We start from the raw sequence: 15,305 nt of genomic DNA, 5'->3' as shown, positions 1-15,305 counted from the left end.
TGGTCTTTTGTGGTTCCATACAAATTTTAGGATTGCCCAAAATGTATTTTGAATAATCAAATAGTAGATGAAGTTTCTCTTTATAGATATATTTCCATTAATAAATAATGAAGGAGTCCCTAATAAATTAATGACTGTAGATACAGATTATCAACAACTACAAACAACACAAAAAGAAACAGACAACCAGACATTATCTGCCTTCTGATGGAAGAAAACACCACCACTTATAAAGTTGCTTTGCTAAAAAAATGAAGCCCAATTCTGGATCAAGTTTCTAGGTCCAACTCCCAGTTTGCAAGAAATAGGAGGAAAGGACATGTTAACTGGTAATATGAACATATGATCAGAAAATCCAGATAGTGAGAACTTTGCAGGACAAACCTGATTTCTTCACCAAATAAATTACAATAGAGAGAGAAGAACCTACAGGTTTAACAGAAACATAAAAGAGCAGCACCAGGGTTGTTCAGTTGGTTAAGTGTCTGCCTCCGGATCAGGTCATGACCTCAGGGTCCTGGGATCAAGCCCTGCGTCAGGCTCCCTGCTCAAAGGGGAGCCTGCTTCTCCTTGCTCTGCCTCTCCCCTCTGCTTGTTCTCTCTCAAATAAATAAATGAAATCTTTTAAAAAAAAGGACGCATAAAATATATCAACAAACACAATATGTGAGCCATATTTGGATCTTGATTCAAAACCACAAGATCTTAAAATTTATATAACAATTGGAAATTAAAAATAGATTAAATACTTGATATTAAAAAGTTATTGTCTGTTACCGATGGTGTGATGCTGTTATTTATTTTTTTTTTTTTTGAAAGAAAAAGAGAGCGGGAGGAGGGGCGAGGGAGAGGGAGACATAGAGTCTCAAGCAGACTGCACTGAGTGGAAGCCTGATGCAAGGCTTGATCTCGAGACCCTGAGATCACAACCTGTGCCAAAGGCAAGAGTCGAACACTCAACCAACCAAGTCACCCAGTCATCTCACGGTCATGTTTTCTTTTTTTTAAAGAGATCTTATCTTTTGAAGATATTGAAAAATTTATGGATGAAAATGTATGATACCTGAGATTTGCATCAAAGTAACACAAGAGGGTAGAAATTGGTAAAACAAGATTGGCCACAACTTCATAGTTGAGTGGTAGGTACACAGATGTTCATTATACTCTCCTCTCCACTTCTGTGTGCTTAAAATATTCCTTAATGAAAAGTGTTTTGAAAAATAATAACATCCTCTTGGCAAGTTAGCTAACTCCCCATCATACACTTACCCAGCAGAGAAATGAATCCAGTAACATCAAACACTTGGAGCTGTTCCTGTCAATTAATATTTAGAAAATGCTTTGAGGTTTGAAGATGAAAGATACCATATAATTGTAAGGCATTATTACTATATTACTATATAAATTACACAGTAAATTTGGAAATCCAAATATGATCACCACCTAATTTGAGATTTGGGTCATGTGGACCATAAGTTTCCTGAGAAATGTCCATAAAGGGTCAATGGTCAAATGTTGAGCCAAATGGAATTTTTTCCCATAAAAGATACCCCATTAGGCAGAGCAAATCTAAGGCAAAATTACTAAGAAAATTATGTTTGCCTCTGGGGTCCCCCCGTCTTCTTTTTCAAGAACATGGTCTTCTGCCTCTCCTATTCCCTCCTCCATGTTCCTAATTAACCCACGCTATACCTGAACACCCAAAATTATCCTGCCAATCAAGATTTCATTCATTCATTCATTTTACTAAAAAACATTTATTGAGTGTCTACTCTGTGCAAGGAATACAGATATGAATAAAGCTCATCCTGTAGGAGCTCATTAGCTATTGGGGCAGCAAGATATCTAAATAAATTATTACAATGCAACTACATGAGGTATGGGCAAAGTGGGAGCAGAACAGGAGTTATTAACTCTGTAGGAGGATCTCGTGAACTGTCACCAGGACAGTGACATTTAACCTGCCTCATGAAAGATAAACAAGAGCTCAGAGGAGCTCAGAGAAAGGCATTCAAGGTGTATTAGTGAGAGTTCTCCAGAGAAACCGAGCCAGTAAGATACACAGAGATACATGGAAAGAGGAGATTTACTATAGGAATTTGTTCATGTGCTTACGGAGGCCAAGTCCCACGATCTGCCGTATGCAAGCTGGAGAATTATGAAAGCCAGTGGTATCATTCAGTCTGAGTCCAAAGTCTGAGAACCAAGGCAGAAGAAGTGCGGGGTCCCAAATCAAGCAGAAAGAGTGAATTTGCCTCCCTCACCTTTTTGTTCTATTCGGACCTTCAGTGGATTGGATGAGGCCCACCCCCACTGGAGAAGGCTACTTGCTTGACTCCACATACCAATTCAAATGCTATTCTCTTCCTGAAGCACCCTCCACAGACATGCCCAGAAATAATGTTTTACCCATTACCTTGGCATCCCTTAGTTCAGTTAAGTCAGTACATAAAATTACCCATCACACAAGGCAAAGGGCATAGCGCAAAGTCATAAGCAAGTCTGGGGACAACTTACTTGTGGATAGAGAGATTCGTTTGGAAAGGGGGATGCAGTCAGGTCTTGAAAAGCCCTGTGCACTGTGCTGGGGACCTTGAATTTGATCCTGGCACCCCTAGATGCTTTCTGAGGAAAGAATGCCTCATTCAGATCTGCATTAGGACTGCACATTTCCTTGCTTGTCTTTGGACCACGTGAGACTATAAATTATTTGCCCAGGTTTGTTCTAGCTTGTAACCCCTAGTTCCCAGGACAGATTTAGACCTTTTGCAAAGGTCAAACTTAAAGGCAATAATTTCCTTTTTTTTTTTTTTTTTTTTTTAAAGACAATAGCCATAAACAATGCTTTGGAAAGGAGCATGAGGAAGAAAAAAAATAGAAGAGGAATTTATCCCTTAAAATAAGAGTAGCCTGGCAACGAGCTAATGTAACCTACACTCCTACTGCCGAACTCTGGGATACCCCTCCTCACGAGTGATCCTGGGGAGAAACTGCAAAGGGACTTACAGGTCAAAGGTCACAACCCAGGCGAAAGTATTATGATTCCCTGTACAAAGGAGAGGAGAAAGATCACAGGCCATCAGTCCCCTGAAAGGAAGATAAATGGAGCAAGCCTTGAAAGAGAAAGAAGCTGTGTCCTCATGATGGGATTTGGGCCAGCAGAGGAGGAGAACTGGTGTAGAATAGCTCAGTATTTCCCCAAGGAGCCCCCTTCTCAGGTCATGGGAACTTGGTCTAAGGCAGTGACAAAAGGGGCTCAATGTCTGAGAGATCCAGACTACCTCTGGGAATTTGAAAGGAGTCACGAACTCTAGGAGAGCTCAGGGACTAGACTGCCTGCAGGCAGCAGGAAGGCAGTCCCAGCTGGAGGTGCCTCCCCTGCTTGGAGGAGAGTTCAGGGACCAGAGAACAGCAGGGCTTTGGAGGGATACAGCTATGCAGCATGCCCCAGGATAAGACATAGCATCTAGGGACCAATAGTGGACAGACAGCTGGCAAAGTCCCAGCAAAATATGCTGGCAGTTCCACCCTGGGGGTGGGATTTCCTGCCTCTGAATCACAGCCTGGAGGTCCTCTTGGTTGACCTGGATGCTGGTCCCTGAAAGGACAATGGATCACGTTAACGCCAACTCAGAACTCATTGGATTCTTAACACTTCTCAGCCCTCCAGTAGTACTGTTGTGTCTTAACTCACCCTTTCTCCAACAGCCTGTTCTGACTTTGGATTTGTTCCCACTGTCCAAACTTACTTAACATTTGAAGCTGCTAGGGAGTTAACACAGTCCTGGGTAAACCCATACACATGGCAAGTTTTGTTTTTTTAAAATAATCTACTGAGGTCCTTTGACATAACTTGATTCCTATTCTCCATCCTTTTTATCTTCCTTCATTTTCATAGACATTTTGAGAATGTATGTAACCTTATTACTTTATTAGCAATTCCTAGCCATGGATAATTCGTTTTTCTATTGTTGCAGCAAGAGCAGCAGCCTATCTTTTACTCCGACCATAGCTTAGTGACCAACTGCTAGTGTCAACACTGTTGTGTGTGACCAGCTTGGCCATTTTCACCGATCACATCGATTTCTGTTCCAATTAGTCTAAACAACAATCAGTGATGCACAATTGAGCACGATAATCACTTAGAAGTTCAAAGCACGGTGCACAAAGTATACATTTCACATTACATCTAATAGTAATTTTTTTTCATTCTATTGTCAATATATTGAAGTATTGTATTGGTGTTTCTTTTGTAAATCTGGGGGGTTTTCTTTGTAAATTATTAATAAAATATTGTCAAAAGTTTAAAAAAAATTGCATAGGAGGGGTGCCTGGGTGGCTTAGATAGTTAAATGCCTGGCTTCCTCTCAGGTCATGATCCCAGGGTCCTGAGATCAAGTCTCACGTCGGTATCCTGGCTCAGTGGGGAGTCTACTTCTCCCTCTCCCTCTGCCTCTCCCCACTACTCATTCTCTCTCTCTCTCTCTCTCTGTGTATCTCTCTCTCTCAAATGAATAAATTTAAAAATCTTAAAAAAAATTGGATAGGAATTGAACAAAAATCTTATGCTTACAAACAGATGTTTTTGTTTCCTTCCTGTGTTTGGTTAGAAATACATACAGCTCAAGGATTTGGAATTCAGTTTCTAGGTTGCTTTAGTGCACAACAACCTTTGTGCTTATCCTTGAAGTAGTGCTTCGAAGTGCCTGGGAGAAAAGGAACACACTACTCTGAATGTATATGTGGGGGTGGGAGCAGAGAATGGAAACAATCAGCCAAAATAAAAGAGTTTTGACTAAGAGCACAACATATTAGGTATCTCGTCACCAATAACAAATTAGCCCAACATTTGGTGACTTAAATTAACAATAAACAGTGTTGTACCGTGTACTGTCTCTCCTTTTCTGTGGGACAAAAACTCAGGAGCACCTTGAGTGGCTATTTCTAGCTTGTGGATCCCGGATCTTTCACAAGGTTACAGTCAAGGTGAAAGGCAGGCCTGAGGTCATGGAAGGATAGACCAGAACTGGAGAATCTGACATCACGGTTGGCAAGTTGGTGCTGGCCGTTGGCAGACGTCAGTTCCTTTGCTCCATGGACCTCTCCAGAGGACTGCTTGTGTCCTCACAACATGACAGCTGGTTTCCCTAGAGGGAATTATCCCAGAAAGAATCACATGGAAGTCACAATGTCTTACACGTCCCTAGCCTTAGAAGTCACTTGCAATCACTTCTCTAATATCCTACTGACCTGCCAAGTGGACTATGCAGTGTGGGAGAGGCTTCAATACCAATGCCAAGGTTCACCAGGGGCCTTCTCCAAGTCTGACTACCACAATGACCTGGACAGATGCTGTCCCCTCTATATTTCAAGTCTTGTACATTGCTTGAGTTTCCTTGCCCTTCGAAAGAGAATTAAAACTCTGCTTCAACAGGCATCCCGCATATGATGGAAAACCCAATGGCCATCCCAACATCTGCCTCTAGTCCCCAAATCCCAGGGCCCTCTGTTGGACACAGAGAGGTTCAGCCCAGATCCTCTTCAAGGAAGGACCTGTTGTCTCCGTTGCTGAGACTACTGTGTGACGACCTCCAGCTCTCATTTCCTCCAGGCTGTGTCTCAGTCTCACCTTGCCCAAGGCCATACCCTCTGAGATAGCCCACATCCAGGGACTGACGGGGGAGGGTATAGGAAAGTCCGGCCACTCAGTCCAAATGGGGACAATCCTAATAGGCCATGACACGCCCATACTGTCACCAGGTCCCAGGTCCAGTTCAGTCTCTCCATCTGTTAATCCTTTTGCCTCCCATAACCCTGAGCCCATGGGCCTCTCTGCTTCACGGAAACTACAAAATCCCTTCCCCTCAGAGTTCTTCCAGAATCTTCTAACTCCTCAAACCAAGCATTTCTGTTCATTTCTTTGGCAGAACCAATTAACTGACTCCGATTCATACCTGGCCCTGGCCACAGAGGCTCTGCGTTCTACTTTTTCACAACTAGGCTGGTTCATCAAGGTTAGATAGACTGTTCTCTCCCCTAGGAATTCCAAGTTCAAATATTAAAGCAATGATCTTTTTTTTTTCTTCCTCCTCACCAAAGGAGAAGGAAAATGAAATAGTTTCCACTTGACTCCTAGGCCTCCCCACCCTGTCTCAACACCAGCTGGGCTCTAGCCATGGCTCCCATTACAGCCTGCCCCCGCCATCTTGGCCAGGCAGCCTACTTTTCCGTCTTGCTCTCCACGTACCTGTTTCCCACCCCATCCCCATACCTTTCTTATCACCGATTCCTCTCCTTCTGCCCCCTTCCCCCACGTCCCACAGTTGGCTGGCCAAGCTCCCTCCTTGCAAATTCAGCCCTGCTCTGCTCTGGAAACCACCCCCACTGGGCCATAAAGTGGGGGGAAAAAAGAAAGAAAAAGAAAAAAAGAAAAGACTTCAGACCTGTGGCCTCTTAGCATGAAGAATCCTTCCAATTGAGGGATTTATGGTGCTTGTGGTGAAAGAAGGCCCAGCTCACACCTTTCAGCCTGGTTTTCATCTGAGTTCTTAGGAGGCTGTGCTCCCCACCTGATCTCCAGTTCCTGCCTATGCTCCCAGCGTTATTAGATGAGACCATGCTCTGCTTCTGCCAGGCCCTCAGCCCGGGTGTGGACTCTCCCTGTGCCTCCCTGAGGGAGAAGTGGCAGATCCCCATGCACTGTCCCCCTGCTTCCTGGATCCCCCATTGCAAGGACCTACAGAACAGCTTGCTTTGGACCTCTTGAGCTCACGTCTAATCCACAGCACTCTGCTGTCCTGGGCAGATGTCTCCAGACTCCTTAGCTAACCCCGCACCCAGTCCTCCAAGGCAGGCCCCCAAGAGAGAATCACAAGTAAGGTTGTTTCCTCCTCTTGTGCACTGTTGGTGGGAAGTACATTATTATATCCTTCCTTTATTTGCTCACTGCCTTGTGTGGGTCATGTCTCACCAACTAATTTATAAACTCATTAAGTACAGAGACTGAGTCTCTCTACAATGCCGTGCTCCCATTGGGCTTTCTCGTTCATTAATTCATCAGATATTTCAAGGACTACTCCGACCCAGACATTGTTGCTCATGATACTGAGATACAGGAGTCAAAACAGCAAAAAGAAACAGGATCCCTGCTCTCATGGTGGGCGGACAATCAATCACACAAATCAACATAAAATCACACCAGAGAGCTACTACTGAAAACACTATGTCACAGTTCCTAAAAAAAGTTAATAATAGAATGGCCATGACATGTAGCTATTGCCCCTTCTGGGTATGTAGTCAGAAGATTGGGGCACCTGGTTGGCTCAGTCGGTTGGGCGTCTGCCTTCGGCTCAGGTCACAGTTCCAGTCCCAGGATTGAGCCCCACGTAGGGCTCCCTGCTCAGCAGGGAGCCTGCTTCTCCCTCTCCCTGTCCTCATGCTTTTGCTTGCTCTCTCTCCTCTCAAATAAATAAATAAAAGGGGGAACTAACCCAGGTGTCCATCAAAGGACAGAAGGATAAACTAAATGCGGTCTAACCATACAATGGAATATTATTCAGCCTTAAAAAGGAAGGAAACTCTGACACTTGCTCAGCATGAACGAATGTTGAAGACACGATGCTGAGTGAAATAAGCCAGTCACAAAAGGTCAAACACTCCATGATTCCTCTTCTATGAGGTACTCAGGAGAGTCAATTCATAGAGACAGAAAGTAGAGTGAAGGTGACCAGGGGCCTGGGGGTAAGGAGGGGATGGACAGTCAGTGTCTAAGGGGGACAGAGATTCAGTTTGGGACAGTGAAAAAGTTCTGGAGATGTTGGTGGTGATGGATGCACAACAACGTAAACGTACTTAACGTCACTGAGCCGTACACTTCAAAATGGCAAAGATGATAAACTTACTGTGTATTCTGCATAATTAAAATAATTTTTAAAATAACAAACAAAAAAAATGGCACCACAGATAAGAGCAACAAAGGCGAGGCGTGGCTGCTCAGAGGACACACACGAGGGCCAAGTTTTGCAGGATGAGCGAGGGCTATGGAGATCGGTCGTGCACCCACCTGCCCACAGCTGAGGCTCTCAGATGGCACATGACTCTGAGCTCCTTCGGCAGCTCTCTTCGCTCAGACTGAAGAACTATGTATGGAAGGAGGGAAAGGAGCCTTCCACTACAACATCCTATGGTCATGTCCAGTAACACAGGGATTACCTTCAGCTTTCACGTTATTATGTTTTCCAAGGACTACACCAGTGACTCTCAGACTTCAGTATACACAAGACATATCAGAGGAGCTTGTGAAAGGCAGACTTCTAGACCCTAAACTCCCACATACTGATTCAGGGCTTTGGCATAGGGCCCAGGCAAATATATTTGGAATAATGTCTTTTAAATACAATTTAAATATGCATTTTTAAAAAGATGTTGTTTATTTATTTGAGAGAGAGAGAGTTAGAGAAGAGAAAGAGCACAAGCCGGGGAGGGGATGGAGAGGCAGCCGGAGAAGCAGAGCCCTCGCTGAGCAGGGAGCCCAATGCAGAACCCTGAGATCATGACCTGAGCTACAGGCAATGGCCTAACTGACTCAGCCACCCAGGTGCCCCACAATTTAAATATGTATTTTAAGGAATGTATTTTAAATAACCCCACCTCAAAGTGACTCTAAAGACCACCAGGAGATCACAGTTCTATTAGATACCGGATCTCTATTTATCTGGTAAATCTAAAACTCCCCGATTAGATCATCATTACTGATAATTTGCCGGTCAACGGTTAAGGACTGAAATAATTTATTTCAGAATGGCCTGGCCATCCAAAGAAACAAACAGTACAGGAAAACCCTTATATTTACACGATGCCCGTATCTCAAGCTACCTTACAGACTCTACCCCTTTCTGCAAAGCAGAGAAACATCGCTTCGTGCCCATTCTGTAAACAGGTAATGAAGGCAGGCACAAAATAGTGATAGGAGTTATTTAAGAGATGCGAGCTTATCATGAAATATGGCTCTCAACCACCTTTCTATGTAGCAGATGAGGGCCAGGGCTCATGTCCCTAGAAGCAAGTCTGTCCAAACCACTCACTTAGAGGTGTGCACCGGTAATGTATACCGGCTTACAAGCCAGCTATTAAAATGTGTTCCCATTACTAGGTCGAAGCTGGTATATTTAGCACTGCATCAACCTGAAACCACTATTTTCCAATAGTACCTTACAGAGAAGATCTCAGTCGCCCTGGGCTTCTGCATGGTTCATGGAGGACAAATTCTGCTCAGCCATCAAAGGACGACTCCTCTGTTCAATATGGTTATGCCATGAGCTGAACTTGCCTCTATCTTATTTTCTTGAAAACTGGTAATGCTCATATAGTAACAGGGTATTATTCGAGAGGATATTTATTTTATAAACCTGAGCGTGCCACTCCCCAGGCATGGCCGGCTGTGGTCCAACTGCCCTTCTACATTACTAAATGACACTATTCATTTCGCTGGGCTCCAGATAGGGCTGAGTACAAGGTGGAGTGAGGGCTTGCATGGAGTTTGGAAAATAAGTTTCTGTTAATAAGGATAGGACGTTTCTTTGTTATGTCTGGATCTTTTACCTTTGCAGAATGCCCGATAGCCAGACTTATTTAATTTCTGCCCTAAGACTGTTTTTTTTTTTAAGGTTTTATTTATTTATTTGAGAGAGAGAGAGTGCAAGGGAGATAGAGCATGAGCGGGGGAAGGGAAGAAGAAGGGGCAGAGGGAGAGGGAGAAGTAGGCTCCCTGCTGAGCAGGACCCTGGGATCCTGACCTGAGCCAAAGGCACACACTTAACCAACTGAGCCACCCAGGAGCCCCTCTAAGACTTTCTAAGGAAGCATTCTTTGAGTTGACCATTCCATTCTAGTGTTCCACCTTTCTTAGTAGTTAATTGGGTGATGTCTTATTTCCCTGGTGAATCAGCAAGCAACCAAAGAAGAGTCAGGATGAAACTCTAGGCCTCCTGATTCTTCCTACGACATGATTGCATATGGAAAAATCTCCTTACCTCTGAGGAACCTGCAACCTTTTAATAATTTTATAACACAAGGCAGGAAGGTAGCCAGGAAAACATGTCCAGTAGCTCTTGTGTCTGACAGACCCACCTGTGTTTGAATCCTCGTTCCCTCAGCTGCTTTGCTTTCATCCACAAATGACAGAAACCCTAAGTCAAATCCTTAGAACACAACTGTCATTTTTTTTTAAAGATTTTTATTTGTTTATTTATTTGAGAGAGAGAGAGAGCATGAGAGGGGAGAAGGTCAGAGAGAGAATCAAACTCCCCATGGAGCTGGGAATCCGATGCAGGACTGGATCCTGAGTCTCCGGGATCATGACCTGAGCCGAACGAAGTCTCTTAACCAACTGAGCCACCCAGGTGCCCCATAACTGTCATTTTTCACGACAAAGAATCCAGAAGTAGCTGGAAAGGGTGACTCCAGGTGGCTGGTTGAGAATAACCCAAGTTCCTTCCAGCTTTCTGCCCTATTCTACCCCAGGCCTTATACCCAGACACAATGGCCAACAGAAAAAAACTATTAATTTCTTACCATTTTTTAAAACATTTCTTATTATTCAATTAATAAACATATAATATATTATTGTTTCAGAGGTACAGACCTGTGATTCACAAGTCTTTTTTTTTTTTTAAGATTTTTTTTTAAATTTTTATTATTTACTTGAGAGACAGAGGAAGAGAGAGAGAGAGCATGAGAGGGGGAAGGGTCAGAGGGAGAGGCAGACTCCTTGCTGAGCAGGGAACCCCAAGTGGAACTCCATCCTGGGACTCCAGGATCATGACCTGAGCTGAAAGCAATCTCTTAATCAACTAAGCCACCCAGGTGCCCCTTATTTATTTATTTATTTATTTTTTTTAAGATTTATTTTTTTATTTGACAGAGAGAGAGAGAAAGAGACAGTGAGAGGGAACAAAAGCAGGGGGGATTAGGAAAGAGAGAAGCAGGCCTCCCTTGGGGCAGGGAGCCTGATCAGGGTTGGATACCAGGACCCTGGGATCATGACCTGAGCCGAAGGCAATCACTTAATGACTGAGCCACCCAGGCATCCCCTCACCTGTCTTCTATTACACCCAGTGCTCATTACATTCCATGCCCTCCTTAATGTCCATCACTCAGCTACCCCATCCTTCCACACCCCCCACTTGCAGCAACCCTCAGTTTGTTTCCTAGGACTAAGAGTCTCTCATGGTTTGTCTCCTTCTCTGGTTACGAGAAAAAGATGATTCATTTCTTTGAGCCCTGCTTCTTTATTTGTAAAACAATCTTACCATCTGTATGTACTTTATGGGACGGTAAGAATTAAACAGGATAAAATGTGTCCAAGCCCTAAGCAGTACACGTGGCCTACGTTGATGCTCAGTCCTTGAAGACTGAATGAGGTCCGTTCAGGGTATCCTAGGGGATCTAATTTAAGGGAGTCAGGAAGTAGGCCCTGGATTTAAAATCTACTCAAATGTAAAACCTGGCACCACCACTTACTGGCTAAGTGACCTTAGATAAATTTCCATCATGTTCCTAAACCCGTTTCGTAATCTACAGCATAAGCAATCTAGTACCAGGGTGTGGAGAAAGTTAAATAAAACGATGCCCGTAAAGCAAAGAGCACGGAATCTGGTACCTGAGGGGTGTTTAATAAATACGAACAGTCAGTGGGGGAGCAAAGAGGACCGTCGCTCGGTTGCGGTAGGATGAGCGGAGCCGGCCCTGGAGGTGGTGGAGTCTTACCAGCCACCGAAAGGGCAGGGCCTCTGTCGGGGCGGAACCCAGGGTCAGTGAGACCGGGGCTGGTAAAACCAGACGAGCTTTCTAGACCTTCAGTTGCCCAAGGAACGACTCCGCTTTTGATACGGTAATGCAGGGCGGCCCCTGCGGGAATCCCGCGCGGGGCTAGAGCCCATGGGCTCCTCCGTCGGGGCCAGGCCAGTCTCCCCTCTTGAGGCGAGGCTCAGTTGCCTCCCGAGCTCCGTAGGTGGCAGTGTGTGTGCGCGGCGTTGGAAGGGAAGGCAGGCGTGGCCACCCCGGAGCCTGGCCCGGACCCCAGCCCAGCTCCACCCCAACTCTACCCCCGCCCCACCGCCTCGCTCCGCCCCGGGGGAAACGCAACAATCCAGACCGCCTTCCAGCCGCCCTTCCTCTGGCCTCCCCTCCTCCTCCTGGTCAACCCGCAGGGCTGGAAACAAACAAACCAGGCATGCCTAGAGGCACCTTTGCAATAAATTAATAATAATAATAATACAACACGAAAAAGCCTCAGCTGAGTTTGTAAACACCATTACCTAACCTTTGCTTTCAAAAGGGATTTTGAAACTTGTTTCTCCTTTAACTGGTTCTGCAGGCAGCCTTTGGGTCTCAAAAACCCATCCTGCCAGTGAGAGGTTAAAAGGGAGGATTACATGGCGTTAAGAACTCAAAGTCGGGCTAATTCTCGCTCAGCATGCTTGCCATTCACACCGGAGTAAATGTTTTGCTCACTCCACCCCCTCCCCCAACGAGATGATTTTAGGCTTATAGGGTGATTTATCCCTCAGGAGCTCCGCAAATTATCTCCTTCTGGCACCTCTGAGAAGCAGTTATTTTCGAGGCTAAGGGTACCAGCTGCCTGGAAGACAGAGGAACAAATCCTCTGAAGGAGGCAGACATCAGCCCAGCAAAAGCAGGCAAGTGGCAACAGTCTTAGGAAAAACATAGAGACAACGGAGTCCTGGGTTTAAGTTCCCTCTCTATCATCTACCTGAGTTTAGTTTATGCAGCTCTTTTTTTTTTTTAAGATTTTATTTGACAGAGATAGCACAAGTATGCAGAGCAGCAGGCAGAGGGAGAGGGAGAAGCAGGTTCTCTGCTGAGCAGGGAGCAAGATGCAGGACTCGATCCCAGGACATTGGGACAAAGACCTGAGCCGAAGGCAGCCGCTTAACTGACTGAGCCACCCGGGCATCCCACACACAGTCTCTTGTTTAAATCCTACAATTCGGTTGAGGGTTACTATCTGCCTCTTCCGACAAAATCTCAAGAAAACAGAGCATTTGTAGGAACTGTGCTGCTCCCTCGTTCTCCCCAGCCCCGTCTGCAGGCGCAGTATTGATGACGCCTCTCCTCTGAGTCATTTCAATTCTTCCTCCTGCTGCCCCTTTTCCGCACATCCACTTGTGTGTGACACAGCTTGGCAGGCCCCCGTGGGATGTTCTGTGGGGCAGGAGCCCTGGGGCATCCAGAGAACCCCCAGTGGGGAGTGGGGAGGGGATTCACAGAGCCCACTGCAGGCCCTGCGGAGCACCTCTGTGATATAAATCCTTTCAAACTGTGGTCCCCCACTGTCCTGGGGTGGGGGTGGGTACGAGGGGAGGGTGGGAGGAAGAAGGAGGGAAACACTGTTTGTAGTCAAGTTCTTTACCTTTGTTTCCATTTTGGAAAGTAAACTACAATTCTTTAGTTTCCAGGTTTTTTAAAAAGATCCAGTATTATTTCTAACCTCAAAAAAAAATATTTAAAGTTTACGGCTGGAAAAATAACTCCTCAATATGTCTTATGAGTAAGCTATGTGTGCTGAACAGAGTTAGTCCTAGAGTAGAATGAAATGAAGTGGAAGAGATGGCGGGCTGGCTTCCAGAGCCTCCAAGGACTTCAACCCCCAGTTGTTAAAAAGCTATTTAAATCAACTTGCACTTCAACTCTTCCATCTCCTTTCCCTTCTGCTCTCGATCTTTTAGTCTCTATTACTCCCCTCAGGAACAAATGAGTGAGTCCTTGCCCTTTGTCCCGCCTAGTGTTAGGGGGTGTGTTATCTAACAGAACACTAAAATGGCGCCATGAAGCAGACATTCCTATTGACATTTTAAGGATGAAGCTACCAGCAGCCAGGTTCACCCAGAATCCAGTGGCCACACCAGGGCTTAGCCAGGCCTTCCGATTCCAACACCTCCCACTCTCCCCATGTTAAATTCTGACTTCACTTCTGCCATAACCAGTAATTAGATTCATAGACAATGGGTGTCTTCCAAAATGTTTTTACCAGGAATTTGCCACAGCCAGCTGTTTATTTATTGTATTAACCTTTTTTTTTTTTTTTTAATGAAAGGTAAGAGGTGGATACTAGTTCTCTATGTTCAAAATGAAAGGACAGAAGTATCTGGGGAGAGCTCTCAGTAGAATCATTAAAGGAAAGACTACAGGTCCAAATCCCAAGGGAACCCAGCTCCTCACCCAGGAGACGCCAGCGTATGGAGTGGTTGGCTACCTGCTCTTAGAGCTGTTCTTCCTGAACAAGAGGAAGGGCTCTGGTATGCGGCTGGTGCTGGATGTCACGGGGCCAAGTGCACAAAGCCCAGTGACCATGCTCATGGCAATCATCATTGGCAGTGTGGAGGGTGGAGGGCAATTGTAACCTGAGCTCTGTGCGCATAGTTGAGGAGAGACAGGGAGAGGATGACACCATATGTGAGACACAGAGCGTGAGTGTGCACATAGACAAATGGTATCATTTCTTCTTTCCTTCAGGGCTAGGATGAAAAACCTCAGCAGCACCTCATCTGTTTCCCTCAATGTAAGATGTCAAGACATTAATGTGCGTGGGGTGGCAAAAACCTAGAAGGGAAAACGGTTATGTGTCTTCTCCAGACGGAGGAGGTGAGAGAGATTGCAGTTTGCCTACCTCAGACCCCAACCTCCTTTTTTTCTTGGTGTTAGAATTCCAGCTTTTGGCTGAGCACATTACTGCCCAGCTGAAAGACTTCATTTTCCAGCCTTGCTTGCAGAGGGCTGGCCAGGCGCCTAATCTCTCACTGAAGAGATAGAAGTACTGTGTGGGACTTAGGGAAGTCTTTTTTAAAGGCAGAGAATGCTCTTTTCTTCTCCCCATTCTTGCATCTTGCTTCGTGGAACAGAGATGAGATGGTTGGAGGGAGCCTTAGCAGTCACCTTGGACCAGGAGACCACCCTAGAGCTGGAGTTGGAAGGGACAGGGGTCTTTGATAGCTTAGTGGAGCTGTCACACTAGTCCGGAAGGCCTAACTCTAGTCTTTAACATGAAAAAGAAATGGGATTTTTATCTTATCGCAGGCTAAATTGGGAAAGGGAGTACGTGTGGGGAAGAGTGTTTCTACCTTATGTAGATGAACCTAATCCAAACTGATAAAGAATTTATATTGAGACAACACAATCTTATTTTGCTGGGAACTTTTCTCGATTTATAGGAAGAGACTATGGCCAGAACAAGGAAAGCTGTAGAGGGAATCTCAACTTCCTGCATCATCAAAATGTCCCACTCA

The sequence above is a fragment of the Lontra canadensis genome, unplaced genomic scaffold, assembly GCF_010015895.1.
Source record: "Lontra canadensis isolate GAN:19392208 unplaced genomic scaffold, GSC_riverotter_1.0 scaffold10, whole genome shotgun sequence".
In the NCBI taxonomy this organism is placed as follows: domain Eukaryota; kingdom Metazoa; phylum Chordata; class Mammalia; order Carnivora; family Mustelidae; genus Lontra; species Lontra canadensis.
The sequence above is the reverse complement of the archived record's forward strand: the minus strand, read 5'-3'. Positions refer to the sequence as shown.